The 17,762-nt window shown below is 44.0% G+C and overlaps 1 protein-coding gene and 2 pseudogenes across 5 annotated transcripts in view; 2 read left to right on the top strand and 1 right to left on the bottom strand.

Annotated features, from left to right (window-relative positions):
* LOC139047605 (probable chitinase 2) overlaps positions 1-17,762 on the top strand; it is a 343,683-nt gene that overhangs the window by 240,943 nt on the left and 84,978 nt on the right. The gene's annotated exons all lie outside the window — the stretch shown is intronic.
* Positions 7,077-10,819, bottom strand: LOC139047456 (uncharacterized; annotated as a pseudogene).
* LOC139047455 (BEN domain-containing protein 5-like) lies at positions 11,299-16,146 on the top strand (annotated as a pseudogene).

Below are 17,762 nucleotides of genomic sequence, written 5' to 3'. Positions count from 1 at the left end.
GCGAATTGAGAAAAGCACCCAGGCAAGTGAAGCTTGCTTACTTAAACATACAACGAAATTTTTCTTGTGTCCATCAGGGGTCTATTGCTTTAATCATATGTATATATGGTCAAATGTACTGAGGCTGGCTCGTGCCTCAAGATGCACCCAGGAGAGCACCATAATTCACTCAAGGCACAAGCATGCTTGTCTCACTTTACAATGCATCGAAACTACTGGTGCTGTGGTCATATTTGTATTGTTTCGTCTGTTTTGTTCACTTACGGCAACCGATTGACCAACAAAAACACTGAGGAATACCACATAAAAGAATGGGACGTGGCAGTTCGTTCTCATTATGATTGCATGACAAAGAGGAACTCTCTCTCATTTATATCGAATAGCAATCACTCAGTGCTTGTTATGCAAGTACCGTTTATCATGCTTTTGTAGATTGGTATTGTAACTTTTGCCCTCTTTCTGAAAAAATGTTCACGCAGTTCCAGTGCACATGAAGTGTAAATATCTTCTTTATTCCTTCCATTAAAATAAACATTGAATGATACCTTTTGTGCCCTGTGGTCTCCCTTCTGTCCCTTGTGTCGCACTCAAAAGTTAGACATGAACATGCACCGACTTTCTCAGTTACTCGTCAGTTGGTGTTGATAAACTCGAAATGTTTTGAGCCAGGACATTCTTACCATTTTTATCACTTCCTCAGTATAGCACTCCTCTGGCTTTTTATAAAGCATGCTAATATGTACTTCTGCATTTATGGTTTATGCAATGATAGACTCATTGCAGAAGCCAAGAGTTGTAGAGATACAAGCTGTACTTTGGCTATCACTAATTGCTCAGATGGTGATCAGATGCGGATACTAGGAGAGCTCCTTTTCTGGTTGGCTGGCGCAACCTGTACCGAACAATAACTTTTTCTTGGGCTAGCTGGTGTTTGTTGAACGACATGATGTAGCGCAAGAACACTGAAAAAAAATTCTAAAGCCCAGAAAGAAGGCAAAGACAGACAGCTCTACCCTACAATAAAACTTGGTGCTGGGCTAGTTGGTGATGCATTCTTTAGAACTGATGGTAGCGCTAAAAAGGACGGACACACGATGAAAAGACGACACGACGACGTTTCCTCGTCGTCGTGTCGTCTTTTCATCGTTTGTCCGTCCTTTTTAGCGCTGCCATCAGTTCTAAAGCGCTACACTAACAATCATTTATTAGGCACAAAGCTTGCTACACATACCGCACACGCACTCCGCAACAGACGCAGCAAAAAGCAAGCGAGAGGTCATCTTGTTTCTGTCAAACCGAGCAATTTCATTTCCGCGTATTTCCGCGCGCATTGATTTCTGCGCACTGAATGAGCGCGCCCACGTTCTTGCCGCGATCCGCGACTGCGCCGACTTCGCGCATGTATGGCCATTTCTTGTGTTGACATGTCATGACTGGTTCACAGGACAAGTGCGATTCGTGCTCGCAGCCGTTCTTCGGCCGACAATTTCTCAGAAGCTCTAGGCCTTGTGGCCACCGGCTCCACTTCAAGTTCTTCAGCATCGTTGGCGAACAGTACGAACTATACATGTCCATGGGATCGAGTACGTACAAGTGCTCCCAGGGTACTAGGCGCAACGGGTGCAACAGTATAGAGCTCCCAATGCCACTTGTATATGTCTCGCGGGAGCAAGACGTCGCCGCCTGTGATGGAGCCTGCTGCCAACTTCGTGTCGTTGTACAGGCCCTGTGTGACAAAATTGCGTCATTTAGAAGTTTGATTCTTGATCTGAAAAAAGACAACGACAGCCTTCGCCTGGACTTGGTCCGGAACGCACAGCTATTGCGCAAATGTACGCAGCAACAGGAATGTGACGAAAACGAGCGGCCTTCTTTGGCGCCTTCATCGACGTCCCTTTGGTCACAAGCCGCAAGTCTACCTGTCCTATCCACCGGCTTCATGTCGGTACGTGGACAACGGCCCTGCGTCAAATTGGCATCCGCTATGGTGGGTGGGCCATTGTGATATGTAAGAGGCATGCGGCGCAGAAAGAAAGGAAGAGGACGATGTGCGCGTATCGGTCCGAACGGCACGAGCCCTCGAGGCGCGTGACCCGAGCTGTGATCGGGACAGAAGCGGCATTGACCCGGCATTATCGACGTGGCCCTGGGCGAAGAAGGCTGTAGCGTCAGCATCGCACTGGCGACGGGAACCATGGAGGTTCGGTCAAGTCCGTGATGCTGGCGATCCAGAGTGTGGCCGTCGACCCCCAGGTGAAAATAGGGAACTGGTAATGAACTGGGACCAACTGGTCCCTGCTGGTTCCGGACTGGTCCCAGCTGGTTCCAGACTGGTGCCAGCTGGTTTCAGATTGGTCCCAGCTGGTTCCAGATTGGTCCCAGACTGGGACCAGCTGGGAGCCTACTGGGACCAATTGGGACTTGACTGGAACCAAGTGGTCCCACACGGGGATCAGCTGGTTCCAGCTGGCTTTTAACTGGTTCCTGGTGGGAGTGAAGTGGGACCTGCTAGGAGCCTACTGGGACCAATTGGGACTTGACTAGAACCGAGTGGTTCCAGCTGGGGGCTGACTGGGATTACATATAAGGCTTCAACTGGGACCGCACATACTCCAACTGGCAGCCCAGTGGGTCCAGTTAGAGGCCATAATAAATACAGGACCAATCAGAGCTCAATTTGGAAGAGCCAATGTGCATGTGTGCCACTTTGATAAGACACGGATATTGACTCAAGAAGCCAGGCTGTATATAGCATTTGCATATATTTGCTCCGATGCTTAGTTGTTCATGACGCCACACGAACATGCCGACAGTATTATATTCTACGCTGGGAAAATTAACCACTTCTTGCTGAAACAGTGTAATATGCATCTACTAGATTTTGCGACAATTTTTGTGAAGGCGGCCTGCCAAAATGTGTATAGAATATGTCATCTCCAAACTGATTTATGATGATGCTAACTTCTCAAAGCAACAAATGCCTAGCTCTGGTTATATGGGGTTCTTTATAATGTGCACCCCAAGTTCAGTACGAGTGTTTTCACCTCCTACCCTATAAAGATGTAGCTACCACGGCCAGTAATCGAACTTACAACCACAAACATTCAGTAACAGACGACTCTGTGGCAATTAATAGCCACAGAGCCCCCATGGCAGGTCTGTTATACTTTTCAGATGTTTGAAATTGCAGACAATCTTCAAGCTTTTTGACTGCTGGTATAAAAGAGCACGCGCCCCTTTGAATTATGATTAACTGGTGTAAATAAGAGCTATCACAATGAAAATATCTACAATACACAAGTACAAATCATGAGTAATATTTCACTGTAATTATTGTTTATTAGAACAAATTCTATATAAACACAAAACAGCAAGGTGTGGGCATTTACTTTATTTATTTACAGATACTGCTATCACATGTCATTGAGACATTGCAGGAGTGGTACAGAAGGTTTCACATAGAACTATATTATTAGGAACCTACATGATTACAAATGTGAGCGAAAATATTAACACAGAAAACAGCACCGTATCATTCGAAAAATATATGATTAGGTAATTCTCGCACAAAGTGATCAAGAGACATCATATGCAATGTGCCATCTAAATTGTTCCATAGTTCAACTGTGAATGGAAAGAAAGAAAATTTGAAGCAGTCTAAAAACGGCATAAATGGCATGACGTTAAGCGGGTATGTACTGCGAGTGACACGTGCTGAAGAACTGGCAACAGTAAAGAGGGAGTTAACATAAATACGCCTGTTGATAATCTCGCGTAGAAGAATAATGCGATCGCATGTGCGTCTGTGTTGAAGTGCGCCAAGTGATAAGGTGCCAGGGTGAACTGTGGGCATCATTAAACGCTCCCAATTTTGTGAGTTAGATATAGGGGAGCATTTTAGTTGAATTGAATTGAGTTTATTCCGCAACAAGAAAATGTTACAAAGAGGACACGTAAAAGCTGTAAGAACAGCTTGAGGAGCCCTGACCCCCTATCACATGGGGAAACATAAAAGCGTACGGCTAAGAGAGCACAACCTACTAAGAGTTTTGAAAACACTTACAGGAGTTATAAAACGTCACTTGTAAAGGGGATTATACAGTAGTCAAATAGAAAATCATCGTATCAAATCATTATACAAACATTAAATGCAGTTGTTTTGGTGATGAACTAGATATGTCAATCTTATTTTCTTTTATTATGTGGTTTAGAAGTGTAGGCAATTGAAGTTTTAACATTTGATTTCTGTAATTGGTCCTACATTTGGCGATGTACCACACTTCAGGATGGCGCACGTGATAAGCAAGGAAGTTTTTCTCTAGCCTTCCTAGGTTTGTCATGGCATCATTATTCTTCAGCAAACCGAGTTCATATAAACAGCATAGCTTGTAATCATACATTGATGGAACTTGAATCATGTGGTGCTTCTTAAACAATTCTGCACTGTGGTAGCGATATGGGATTTCCAGGCTAGGCGTAGAGCACTTTTTTTTACCACACTCAAAGATTCAACTTGTTCTCTTGAGTATCTAGATGATTATGATTAATGGTGTATAATGGCACAAAGGCTACTATGGCCATACAGAGCCAGAGTAGGCGAGTATCCAGAGAATTTGCACACATACAAGCACATACACCAGAGTTCCATTACATAAAGGTGCCCTAAAGCATTTAACACGCATGGTGGATAAAGCTGCACACACACACTATATATATATATGCAAACTAAAAATGCAGTGGCAACTGCTCTGGTGTACAACTCCAAGAATTCGTATAAATGTACTAGTCAGCTACACTGGCCTGTTTCCATAATGTCAATGCAGAGGTGACTTCATACAATATCAGTGCCTGTCGGGAACTATGTTTCAGAATGCAAAGGCGCAAAGGGCAGTTGCCATGGGGTTTGGTAGCCGGAGCTCATACTGAACACTCAAGTTGTCACTGAGAATAGCTTTAGACAACAATGAAGCCACGAATTCCTGAGATAAATGTTATATGCTGTAAAAGCTTTGTGTGGTGATGCCTTTTCATTCAAAACATATCATCATCATCATCAGCCTGGTTACGCCAACTGCAGGGCAAAGGCCTCTCCCATATTTCTGCAACAACCCCGGTCATGTACTAATTGTGGCCATCCGTCCCTGCAAGCTTCTTAATCTCATCCGCCCACCTAACTTTCTGCCGCCCCCTGCTACGCTTCCCTTCCCTTGGGATCCAGTCCGTAACCCTTAATGACCATCGGTTATCCTCCCTCCTCATTACATGTCCTGCCCATGCCCATTTCTTTCTCTTGATTTCAACTAAGATGTCATTAACTCGCGTTTGTTCCCTCACCCAATCTGCTCTTTTCTTATCCCTTAACGTTACGCCTATCATTCTTCTTTCCATAGCTCGTTGCGTCGTCCTCAATTTGAGTAGAACCCTTTTCGTAAGCCTCCAGGTTTCTGCCCCGTAGGTGAGTACTGGTAAGACACAGCTGTTATACACTTTTCTCTTGAGGGATAATGGAAACCTGCTGTTCATGATCTGAGAATGCCTGCCAAACGAACCCCAGCCCATTCTTATTCTTATATCGGTCTCATGATCCGGATCCGCGGTCACTACCTGCCCCAAGTATATGTATTCCCTTACCACTTCCAGTGCCTCGCTACCTATCGTAAACTGCTGTTCTCTTCCGAGACTGTTAAACATTACTTTAGTTTTCTGCAGATTAATGTTTAGACCCACCCTTCTGCTTTGCCTCGACAGGTCACTGAGTAGTGAGCATGCATTTCAAGTGGTCTCCTAAGTTACTAAGCAAGGCAATATCATCAGCAAATCGCAAGTTGCTAAGGTATTCTCCATTAATTCTTATCCCCACTTCTTCCCAATCCAGGTCTCTGAATACCTCCTGTAAACACGCTGTGAATAGCATTGGAGAGATTGTATCTACCTGCCTGACGCCTTTCTTTATTGGGATTTTGCTGCTTTCTTTGTGGAGGACTACGGTGGCTGTGGAGCCGCTATAGATATCTTTCAGTATGTTTACATACGGCTTGTCTACACCCTGATTCCGTAATGCCTCCATGACTGCTGAGGTTTCGACAGAATCAAACGCTTTCTCGAAATCAATGAAAGCTATATATAAGGGTTGGTTATATTCCGCACATTCCTCTATCACCTGATTGATAGTGTGAATATGATCTATTGTTGAGTAGCCTTTACAGAATCCTGCCTGGTCCTTTGCTTGACAGAAGTCTAAGGTGTTACTGATTCTATTTGCGATTATCTCAGTAAATAGTTTGTAGGCAACGGACAGTAAGCTGATCGGTCTATAATTTCTCAAGTCTTTGGCGTCCCCTTTCTTGTGGATTAGGATTATGTTAGCGTTTTTCGAAGATTCTGGTACGCTCGACGTCATGAGGCATTGCGTATACAGGGTGGCCAGTTTCTCTAAAACAATCTGCCCACCATCCTTCAACAAATCTGCTGTTACCTGATCCTCCCCAGCTGCCTTCCCCCTTTGCATATCTCCCAAGGCTTTCTTTACTTCTTCCGGTGTTACCTGTGGGATTTCGAATTCCTCTAGACTATTTTCTCTTCCATTGTCGTTGTGGGTGCCACTGGTACTGTATAAATCTCTATAGAACTCCTCAGCCACTTGAACTATCTCATCCATATTAGTAATGATATTGCCGGCTTTGTCTCTTAACGCATACATCTGATTCTTGCCAATTCCTAGTTTCTTCTTCACTGTTTTTAGGCTTCCTCCGTTCCTGAGAGCATGTTCAATTCTATCCATATTGTACTTCCTTATGTCAGCTCTCTTACGCTTGTAACTTAACTTCGAAAGTTCTGCCAGTTTTATTTTAGCTGTAGAGTTAGAGGCTTTCATACATTGGCGTTTCTTGATCAGATCTTTCGTCTCCCGTGATAGTTTACTGGTATCCTGCCTAACGGAGTTGCTACCGACTTCCATTGCACACTCCTTAGTGATGCCCACAAGATTGTCGTGTGTCACAAGATATGTGACAACTTTAATAAAGGGTGTTGCAGGGCCTCTGCAGAAATAAGTGTTCCCTTGAAGTCATGTTTTATAATTCATCATCTATATTTAAAAAGGGCTTTAAAAGCAAGTGGTGCAAAAAAAATTGATTGTTCAATCTCCATGTATAAACATGGAATGATGCCAGTCTTTACCTCAATGACATGGCTGGACTGCACACTTTGGGCCTTGTGAATGTGGGAAGCTTTGGTCGGGCTTGTGCGAAATTTTTCACATACTGCAAAAACTCTAGCTTTGCCAGTGATGTCTTTAAACCCAAGGATGTGAGAAATTATTACACATGCCCCTGAAGGAAGCATTGCAGCAGTGCAGTCTGTTTTGCTTGGTCTTCTATACTGTTTGCTGTAGAAAACGTATTGAGACACTGCAACTTTGTCATGTTCCACAATGGGACTGACTATCATGCAGCCAATATGGTTCATCAACAAATCTAAAACTGGCTGCAGCACTTTTCGTGGCTTGCCAATCAATAAAACACCTGCTCCACATTTTGCAGCATTCCCTTTAGTTAAAAATTCTCTAGTCTGATGGTGAGTTGATGCTTTAAGACTAGCGAAAGAGCTAGCCATCAACAGCCGTTCTACAATTTGGATTGGCACTCCTTTTGCAGATTTGACTAGCTCCTTCACATGCCCAATGTTGGATTCAAATACAAAGCAGGAATGTGACCAAAGTGGTCCCTGCAGCGTCACACTCTTGGGCAAGTGCAAAAGCTGGTGTACATTAAATGTCATTTCTCTTTCTCCATAAAGAAATTGCACACCTACTACAAACTTCACTAGTAGGCTAGCGCTCTCACTGACATCAGTGCTGCTAACATTGTCCATTAGCAGTAGGGATACTCCTCTAATAAGCAAGGTGAAGTGCCTCAGATACTCGATAGGCAAAATGCCATCTAAACAAGGCAGTGAAAACCACAACAGCCACTGCTGCCACACTGAAGCCTTCCAATACTTCCGCAAGGAAAGGGTACGCTGCAGCCTGAAACACAATGGTGGCTTGATGTTGCACAGCCGCTTGTCTACAGCATTGAGCAGTGCTGGCCTCCCAGTGTAGTAGGGCTGGCCCACACTAGAGAGCCACAGTTCCGTCAACTGGCGTGCAACTCCCAGCAACACACAATGCATGTAATCTGGCGTGAATCCCCAGACTATATCAAAGTGTGGCGTATTCATTAATGGAGTGGGACCTTTTATGCCTTGAACATTTGTCCCTGTGCGTGCTGCTGTCTTCATGGCGTCAATGGTTTCTTCCATTGTTCTGTCTGGCACTGGCTCGTCGATTGTATACTTATCGGTTCCTATTCCAAAAGAAAACACAGGTGCACAAATCAGCAGGTCAATCCTACGTGCTAATAACAAATTCTCGACGGTGTTTTAATATTCAAGCTGATGTACATAGCAGCTTTTATGCGGCTGCTCCTGCCTTATCGATGAAGAAAAGTAAACTTGACTTAAAAATGGCTGCAGCAAGATGGCGATACTTTATTGGGAGCAGCAGGTGAAAAATAAGATCATGAAGCACCATATTACGCACTGCTATACAAACAATAAATATTTCTGGAAGTATTATACTGTAATTATGTACTGTTCTATTAAACAGACTGAAATTAAATCAGCATACAATCAGAATCAATATATATGAAGATTCTTCATGCACTGGGCTTTACCTGTCCTACAGCTATATAATTACCATACGAAAGCTTTCTCATGCGAGAGGCACGAAATTTGCTTACCATCTATGACAAACCCAGGATGCAAGCACCAGCTACAGCCAAAATGCCCATTGAACTGGCGCATATTTTGCATTATTGCCCTTGCTGGGGCATCAGCACAACAGCTGAAGGGGTGGACCTGCAAAGCAATGAGAGCAATGTTACCAAGAATTAAATAAAGTGCACCGCAAATCTGAATAACCCATGTGGATTTTGACATTCGCTGCAGTCTGAATAAGAAATGGCGTGTTGTCTTCCAGGTTTAGAACTTATAGAAAGATTATCTTGTAAAAATGTAAAACACATTTTGAATAACTTATGTTCCACACTAATTGCATTTCTGCATTTCCTTATCACAAGCCCCAGCAGTGCATTCAAGTTCACATTCAAGAGGTAGAACGATATCACTTTTGCCAAGTGTGACTGACAAGAAACAGCTAAAGTATACTTTTGTAGCGCCCATCGACAACGCTACGCACGGACGCTAAAGGTCGGCACTGCAAAAGATGAGGAAAAAAGTTGGGCAATGCGTGGTCATGGCGCAAGCATGGCACGCACTAGTTTGTTCTAAGAGCCTGCTACATTGGTCCTATAGTTCTGGTGCTCCGCTGCAAATATATCCCTCGGTTCGCGACACCATTGCATGTATGAAATCCAAGCTGACTGGCGTGACAGCAGTGCTACTTATGCACTGTGTCCAAGAAAACGTTGGGAAAAATGGGATTGGTTACGATGTTTTTGAATATGACAGACAATGTTGCACTGCGATAATAAAAAATGACGCCATCCGAATTCATGCGCATTTTAATTAAAACACTTATCACACTTTTCATGCACAAGTTTGTCGAGTCAGAAATAGTGAAGGGCAATTGCGTAAACCGGGGTGCACTAGTGCAGATGAAATGCTTTGGTAGTGTGCAGTAAGCTTTATATTATGTAAAAGAAAAGAAAATACAAAGCTAGCTGACCAAAAAATTTGGTATCAGGCTTTACTCCCTCAAGTTTTCTTACTGAATGTCACATGCACTCACAAAATCTGCATATAACATTTCCCATGTAATATCTGACATCAATACAATGCCACCCCGGTTGAATGAGCACTACTTGTTTTTAGTGCTGTACATACCTTCGATGAGATAGACTTTGTGCCATCCGTCCAGGTGATGCCGCCCTGCATGAGGTCCTCCACTTCTTGAACAAAACTGCCCATTAGCAGTCCCATGTCAGGATGTGACTGCCCATACCAAAGCGTGGTGGTGAAAACATGTTTGCCGCGGGTATGTGGAGGCAGTTCATTGACTGTCACCTGAACTGGCCAAATAGAGTACTTTGAAGACTTAAACAGTGGGCTTCCGTCGGAGTTAACGGTCAGGCTGAGGTCATATTTGTTTAATTTCTGGCGCATGGCTCGGTAGGCTTTGCCGTCTGTTATGTCCAGCATTTCATTTGTTACGCTACTTTTGCAGCGGTCTTCGATATGGTCCAGCCTTTCTCGGAGGGTAACTGCAAGTTCTTGTGTTGAAAGTAGGCACACCAACTGTTGGCGCAACGGGATGCTGACAAAGAAATGTCCGTCACGCATCATCTCTCGCCCGCAATATCCTTTAGTGCACACACTGCAGCTGCCCCGAGTTCCATTTCGCTCAGCCAGGAGTCCCGACGTCTCAGCACTTGGCGGCGTTGATGCTGATACCAGCGTTTTTTCTGAACAGAAACTTTGTCACCGGTAAATCACATCTTCGCAAGACATATGCAAGTAATCTCTGCAGTGGTTCCACCGCTTTCCAAGGAAGCTTGTATTCGATCGCGAAGTTCACAGCCAGTGCTAACAAGTCGTCAGGACTCAGATTCGGCTCCTCCTCCTGGGCTGGTTCTGGCGGCAGTTCGCCGCAAGAACTTGGTTCACTCTCTTCGCGAGAAGGCAATGCTGAAGGCACGTTGGAATCTTCGTCAGACTCCAAATGCGCGGGGCTGTAAGACGCTGAAGAGGCGGTACACGTGTGATGTTGAACGGCTGCCTGCTGCGTCGCTGTGTCTGCCGTCTGCGGCACAGACCGCATTTCAAGTAACCTTTTTCTTGTAGTGTAGGGAAGGTCTGTGACATCCCCTCCAGTATCGAGATATCGTTTCCGGGGCCTCATTTGAATACACACAATCTCGCGCACACACTATCCACCAACGAGTTATAAGCTGTTGTCTGTCTCAGTCATAAAGAACCAAGGCCACCGGCTAAGCTGTGGTTAGGCTTGGCTAGCTGATCTAAAACACGGTGATCATGCCATGTTACTTTGCGTCGTCAAACTTTTGAAAAATGTTTGAGCGAGCTGAAATTAAATTCACAGTTATAAAATTGTAGAATAAAATTCAAAAAGTGCAGTTATGTTTGCTCATTCTTTTTGATTCAACGGCTGCGGCCGGTCATTATATCCAATCCAATGCGGATGTATGAAAATCCGACTCGATCCACCAGATAGCCGCTGCAACACATTTCACGACGTGCGCCGGTGCGGCGAGTAGCTCTTTTTTATTGTATTAGGATATGTTTGCTTTAGTGAGGTTTCTCAAAGAATTCGACAAGAACCGGCTGTACGTTGTGACGGCCAGTTCGATTTTAGACTTTCATCTTCGCAGCACAGAGGATTTTAACAAGACTGTGTACTCGGTATTCTGGGTTGACGAAGAGAACCACGAGAATACGCGGGCCTACGAGGCCCAAGTTCTGCTGCTGGCCGGTAAGTTTTGCACACGTGGAGCTTGCGCGCACGAGCTCGCATCTTGATCAAATTAAGCGTTTAAATTTGTTTACAAAAGATGAAGCGCTAACAGAGACAACACACTAAGAAAGAACAATGACATGGCAAGCGCCTTGTTCTGTCGTTGTCCTTTCTGAGTGTGCTGTGTATGTTCGCGCTTCACCTATTGAAAGCTCTGAATCATCTAGCCCCACAGCTTGTTCTACTGCATATTTGTTTAAATCGTAGACCATGAACTACTGGCATGTAATACAGATGTAATCTGAAAAATACGAAATAATTTTTGCAGTAGCAGGCAATTTCGAATGAGCAATCGTGTACGGACTTCATGCAGTGCGTATGGCGAGCGGTGTGACCGGCCACAAGCGCATGTGTGTTTTCGAGATTAATCGGCAAAATATTAAGGCAATGCACGAGGCAGTTAATTTGACTGCGCCTGTACATGCAGCCAACGTATTAATTAAGCAAGACAATTTATTTTCTTCGGGTATAGTCAAAACGTACGTTAGAAACAAGTTGACGTATTATGTCAATGCACGGACACGTTACCATCGTGACGTGCAATTACACTAAATTATTCCCATCTATATAAGCAATAATGCTTGCTCTAATGTCGCACTGTTTTGGCAGGCAACTTGATTCTTCAATTGTACTACTTGTGCCTGCATTTAATTAATACTACTGCTTTCATTTTACTATTCATGTAATCCCCCTTATATGCCGTACTTAGAATCCCGGGAGGAGCTGGAAAATAAGAAGTCGACCTAGAGAGTGCCCATGCCAAAAATACAAATGGAAGACGACAGTGAGGATGAAAGGCCTAGTGCCAAGAAGCAAGACAAGCAGGTATGCCATGAGCTTAGGGTGCAGTTTCCTATTATCTCGTGACCTAAAGCTTTACCAACTCAGTATTTTTTACTGTTTTTATTAGGTATCACAAAAGCGCAAAATTGCGCAAGCAAACGCAAAAACTGCGAACTATAGTAGAATTCTGGCAAAGCATCTGCAAAGTGCAAAAAAAAAGCCAGGGGTGAGTCATGCAGCCAGCCCAATCAACAAAGCCATGTAAGTGTGTCTGTACACTGTGTATTTGCCATTGATAATCATCTAAATGATTCAATTTTTCAGAGCCCAAAATCCCATTGGGAGTGCAACAGTTCATCATCCGAGGATGAATCTCTGATATCCGAGTCAGAGCTGCAAAAAGAAATAGCAAAAAAAAGTGGAGAGAAAAAGCTCAAAAATTAGAAAAAGAAAATGAAATCTTGCTGGAGCAAGTGGCATCGCTTCAGCGGTGCTTAGAAAGCAAAATATTTCAAGGTAAGCATAATCACCTTGGCTTGAACACACTGAATAATACATACTGTCAGAAGTGTGTTAGAGAGACGCACTACAAGAATCGTATATACTTTGAGACAGGCATGCTCATAGTGTGTAAATATTGGCTGTACATTAAGCATATAGGTATAATTGGCATGTACAAGCGCCGACAAAAGTGGTATACTCCACGCAGCGGGAGCTGGAGCAACGGCAAACTGCATCGCAATGCCATCTACAGGCAGCATCTAGGATTATGTCTGTCGATAATAAAGGGCACCCATTGGCTGTCTCGATCCGAGATGCTGCCTGTAGATGGCGTCGCAATACAGTGTGCCGCTGCGTGGAGTATACCACTTTTGTCGGCGCCTGTACATTTTGTTTTAGTGAAAGCTTCTCTTCAGAGACGGGACCATATAGCAAGAACGATAGAAAGAACTTGCCTTCCATTGGAAGGCAAGTTCTTCCATCTAGCATTCAAGTTGAAAGGCTAAAGCCTACATTCCTTATCAGATACACGCATTATTGGTGACTTGTTTTAGTAGCTTTAATGATTAACTGTGTGTGTTACGTGTTATGCTAATATTTAAACCTGTCTGTTATAGTGGAAGGCATTTATGCCAAGCAAGAGCATAATGCCAAAGGCCATGGCAGGATGGGTGAGCTATTTCATTTCTTCTATACTTCTGGGACCATTTCTGGAACACTAGTATTATTTCTAAGCAACTCTATTTTCTTTAGTGCTTTACTAAGTGTTTTACTGTACTTCATTCCAGAACAAGCCATTTGCACCAGGCAAGGTTAGTACATGGAGAGCTGTGGTTCGGCAGAAAAGATCATTTTGCTTCTCTTTGTGTGATTATAGCCTTAATTACTGGGAAGATAAACTTTTTATAATGACCTCAAGTTCTAATATCTAACCACAATAATTTGATGCTTTTTCTGCAGCAGATGATCACGTAGGACGAAGTCCAATGACAGAAGGTAAGTGCTTTCAGTTCCTCTCACATTCAGCTAAAAGCATTTTAGGCAAATTTTCAGTAAACTATTTGCAGAGATGTGTGCCTGTGTCATATGGGCACTATTAAGCCAAAAGCCTTTGAAAAAATGATTCTGAAGAGAGGTAGAGAGCATACGAACACAGTACCTGTTGCAGAGGCTCAGTGGATATGGAATTCTGCTGCTGAGCACAAGTTCACAACTTCGACTCCTGGCAATAGTGGTCGCATTCCAATTTGGACAGTAAAAATGCTCGTGTACTGTGCTTTCGGTACACGTTAAATAACGGCCATGTGACCAAAGTTAATCCAGAGCCCTCCACTACTACAGCATCCCTCATGACCCATTCTACAGTTAGGAAGCTCTGACACTTGCGTCCCCCTAATCTAAAACTCTCTATTAAACCCTGCAATTTTAAGTATTTTTGAACGCATAAGTTTAATAGTGTGATTTTTAATTAACTAGCATGCACTTTGAGATTACAGATGATGACTGGTGTTTTCCTAACGACAACGCCCAGAGGGGTGAAACACCTCGCATACCAAGTAAGTTCTTTTATTCCCATTCTCTCTGAACAATGCTTTCGTGAATGCGAAAATATTAGTATGCTTTAGACTGTGCTAGCGAACTCCATCAGGCTCATTTAATCCTGCTTCTGCTGCTGTTTACTGTGTGACAAGCATTACTCTTACCCGAGTGCTCACGTGCACTTTGTATCTAACAAATAAATGTAAATGCCTTGAGCCACCCATACCACTATTTATAAAGCAACTGTTCAAACGTATCGATTTTATGCCGAAGTAATTGCCAGAATTTTTTTCTCTGCTCCCTAAATGTTGTATAGCTCAGCTTGTTTCTTATAGCAGCCATGCTATTTACTTGTGTCGAATGTAATGTAATTGCGTCTTGATAGCATTATTTCAATGCTAAGCTTGTTTTAAAACACTTATTTGCCCACACAGTGGCATTAAAGGAGTCACAAAGATTTCATTGTTTTTATTCTTATCTAGTGCCTAGAAAGACTTCGTACATCTCCCTGATGGATCAGTGAGTACTAATGCACACTATTTTCACATTCCTTTTCAAGTTTTGTGCTTCAAAAGGTAATATTGGCATGCTAGCCTTTCAAACAGCCCATAAGGTTGTCACTGTCCTAACGAGAGGGGGGAAATAGATGCTGCCTAAACCGTCTTCACCCATTTTGTATGGCAGTAGTTTTCATATTACTTATCATTATATTGAAGTTTATTCCCTGATGTTTCAGTCACTGAAGCGATTTACCGCCGTTGCTTAGTGGCTGTATTGTTGGGCTGCCAAGCACGAGGTTGTGGGATCTAATCCCGGCCATGGCAGCTGCATTTCAGTGGGGGCAAAGTGTGAAAACACCCATGTACTTAGATTTAGGTGCACGTTGAAGAACCCCAGGTGGTCCAAATTATTCCGTAGCCCTCCGCTAAATTATGGTTTTGGAATGTAAAGCCCCATAATTAGTTTTTTAGTCACTGAAACTGAAGGTTGGTGGGCATGTTGAAGAACATAATTTCTGATGAGCAAACCCTGCTTTCCTTTTTCAGTCAATGAAAGCACACACAACCCAGCTGCATTTCACATCCTTCCTTTCAGAATTTTTATTTTTGTTCTCTCATGCTCTAAAAATTACATAACTGGAGAAATTTAGATGAGACAGCTGTTTGCACAATTCATTAGGGAGATCCTTTTTTTGGAATAATAGGAGTATGGATGTTTCTTGTTCCTTTCAGTTTCATCTGGCAGAAGGCATAATCATTTCAGCAAACCAAGCTGCAAAAATTCTCAACAACAAGAAACCAACACTTGTTTGTAAAGATACGGCTCAAGCTATATGGGGCACGGATGGCCTCGTCAACAGGAGCGTGAGTGGCGTTGCTGCCCCAAAGCAAAGAGCAGCTGGGGAGCTGCCAAAGCAGCCACTCACGCCTAAAAAAGTGAACGTCGTGACAGGTATAATGGAAATGTTTGCATTTTAGATATAGATTGCTATAACCTTGAAATGTCTGTAATGGCATATCGTGTCTAGATTTTGGCTTTGTCTATAAAATTCTTAGTTTTCTTGACATTTTGCTAACATTATTCAACTTTATGCACTGCTGTGCCTTTTTTTATTTTTTTGCAGCCACAGTCCGCTACTGGGGCCAGCTCAAAGGTGAAGACACAACGGCAACTGTGGCCTCAGTGACAAAACTACTTTCTGAGAAGATTCAAGATGTAAGAAAATCGCACAAGAGACTGCAATCGAAAGAAAAGCTAGATTTTTAGGCTCTCAATAAATGAGTTTTATCAATGAAGTGGCCTAATTGCCCTTGTTTAGCAGCGGCTCCGAATGCAAGTGTGCCAATGGGCGTGCACCTTGAATGTATGGGGCTGCTGCCAATAATAGTGCCCACTGGTTCCAGCTGGTCCCAGTGGGGGCTGGGACCACTACCAACTGGTCCCAGCTAAACTGGTTCCAGCTGGTCCCAGTGGGGGCTGGTACCAATACCAACTGGTCCCAGCTGAACTGGTTCCAGCTGGGACCACAACCAACTGGGAATTTCACCATAAGCCAGTTCAACGGGGACCAGTTGGGAATCAAGTGGGACCACTTGGGATATTTTTACCTGGGCCTCGGCGACGTTCGAGCGAGGCTTTCCGGACCAGCTGCGGTGTCTTAGGGCAGTGCCTGGTACTCCAGCAAGGATCTCCCTTCAGAGGCAGACCAGTACGTAGGATAGTCCCCGGGGCGTCTCGTCGGCACTCGAAGAAGTAGCGGCGGAACCTGCAGTTAGGCCTAACCAGTGAGTGCCACGTCACCGATGGAGTTCGGGACACCGCCATCAGAGACGGACGAGTTTTCTGGCCGACACCAAGGCAGCAACGTTTACGGCCTCAGCGAGACAACTGACGATGGTGAAGATCCGACAGGCTTCAGACTCGGAAGAAACGTGCGACGACAAAAGTCCGTAAGAACGCTGCTGTCTGATAGCCATAGGCTAGGGTTGCCTCACTTTCGCATAGAAAACGCCTAGGATTATCGTAGACGGGGATAAGGACATGTTTGAGTTACATAGGTGATACCATTCCTTCATTGACTTTTGCTTTGAGTCCACTGAGTTTTGATATTTTGAGATTTGAGTGTAATTAAAATCTGTCTGCTGTGCTGCCCTGACTCTCCCAACCCTATCTCTCGTAACATCCGGTTGCCCCCGAGATCGCTAACACACGACAATTGGCGAGCCTGCCAGGATTCGTTCGAGGATCCGTTTCAGGCTACGTTCCCGGATTCTATTTCGTCCCTGTCACCGATCTTGGTAGTTTAGAGACGGAGTGGAAACGTTTGGCGGCGATAGCTTAAGATTTAAACCTGTCGAAGGACGAGACGATGGCGTTCTGCAAAAAGCAACATGAACGAACGTGCGAAGAGCACAAAAGAGAAAAATAAATTTTGGAATTGAAGATAAAACTGGCAGCGATGGGCACGGAGTACACCCGAATCGGCGTCATCTGACTCCCCTTCTTCCATGCCAAGAGAAATTTGCCCTAAGGAATTGATGACACCTTTCGATGAGCGGAGGGATGACCTGGATGTATATTTGCATCAGTTTGAAAGGAAAGCAGTCGGCCAAGGCTGGGAGAGGAGCGCGTGGGCTAATGCTTTAAGCCTGTGTTTAGTGGGCGAGGCTCTGAGTGTCCTTGGGCATATGCCAGCAGAGGAGTCATTACACTATGACAACATGATGAAAACCTCATTGCAACGATTTAGGTTGACTGCAGAAGGGTTCTGGGAGAAGTTTAGGTCATGTAAGCCTGAAGATTGAAAAACAGGCAAGCAGTTCCCATGTGGGCTAACAAATTATTTTGGGAGTTGGATGCAGCTGTCCGAGACAGACAAAACGTGTGAAGGGGTTCGCGACGAAGT

Source organism: Dermacentor albipictus, chromosome 7 (genome assembly GCF_038994185.2).
Source record: "Dermacentor albipictus isolate Rhodes 1998 colony chromosome 7, USDA_Dalb.pri_finalv2, whole genome shotgun sequence".
NCBI lineage: Eukaryota > Metazoa > Arthropoda > Arachnida > Ixodida > Ixodidae > Dermacentor > Dermacentor albipictus.
Note: the sequence above shows the minus strand (reverse complement) of the source record. Positions and strands in the feature narration are given on the sequence as shown.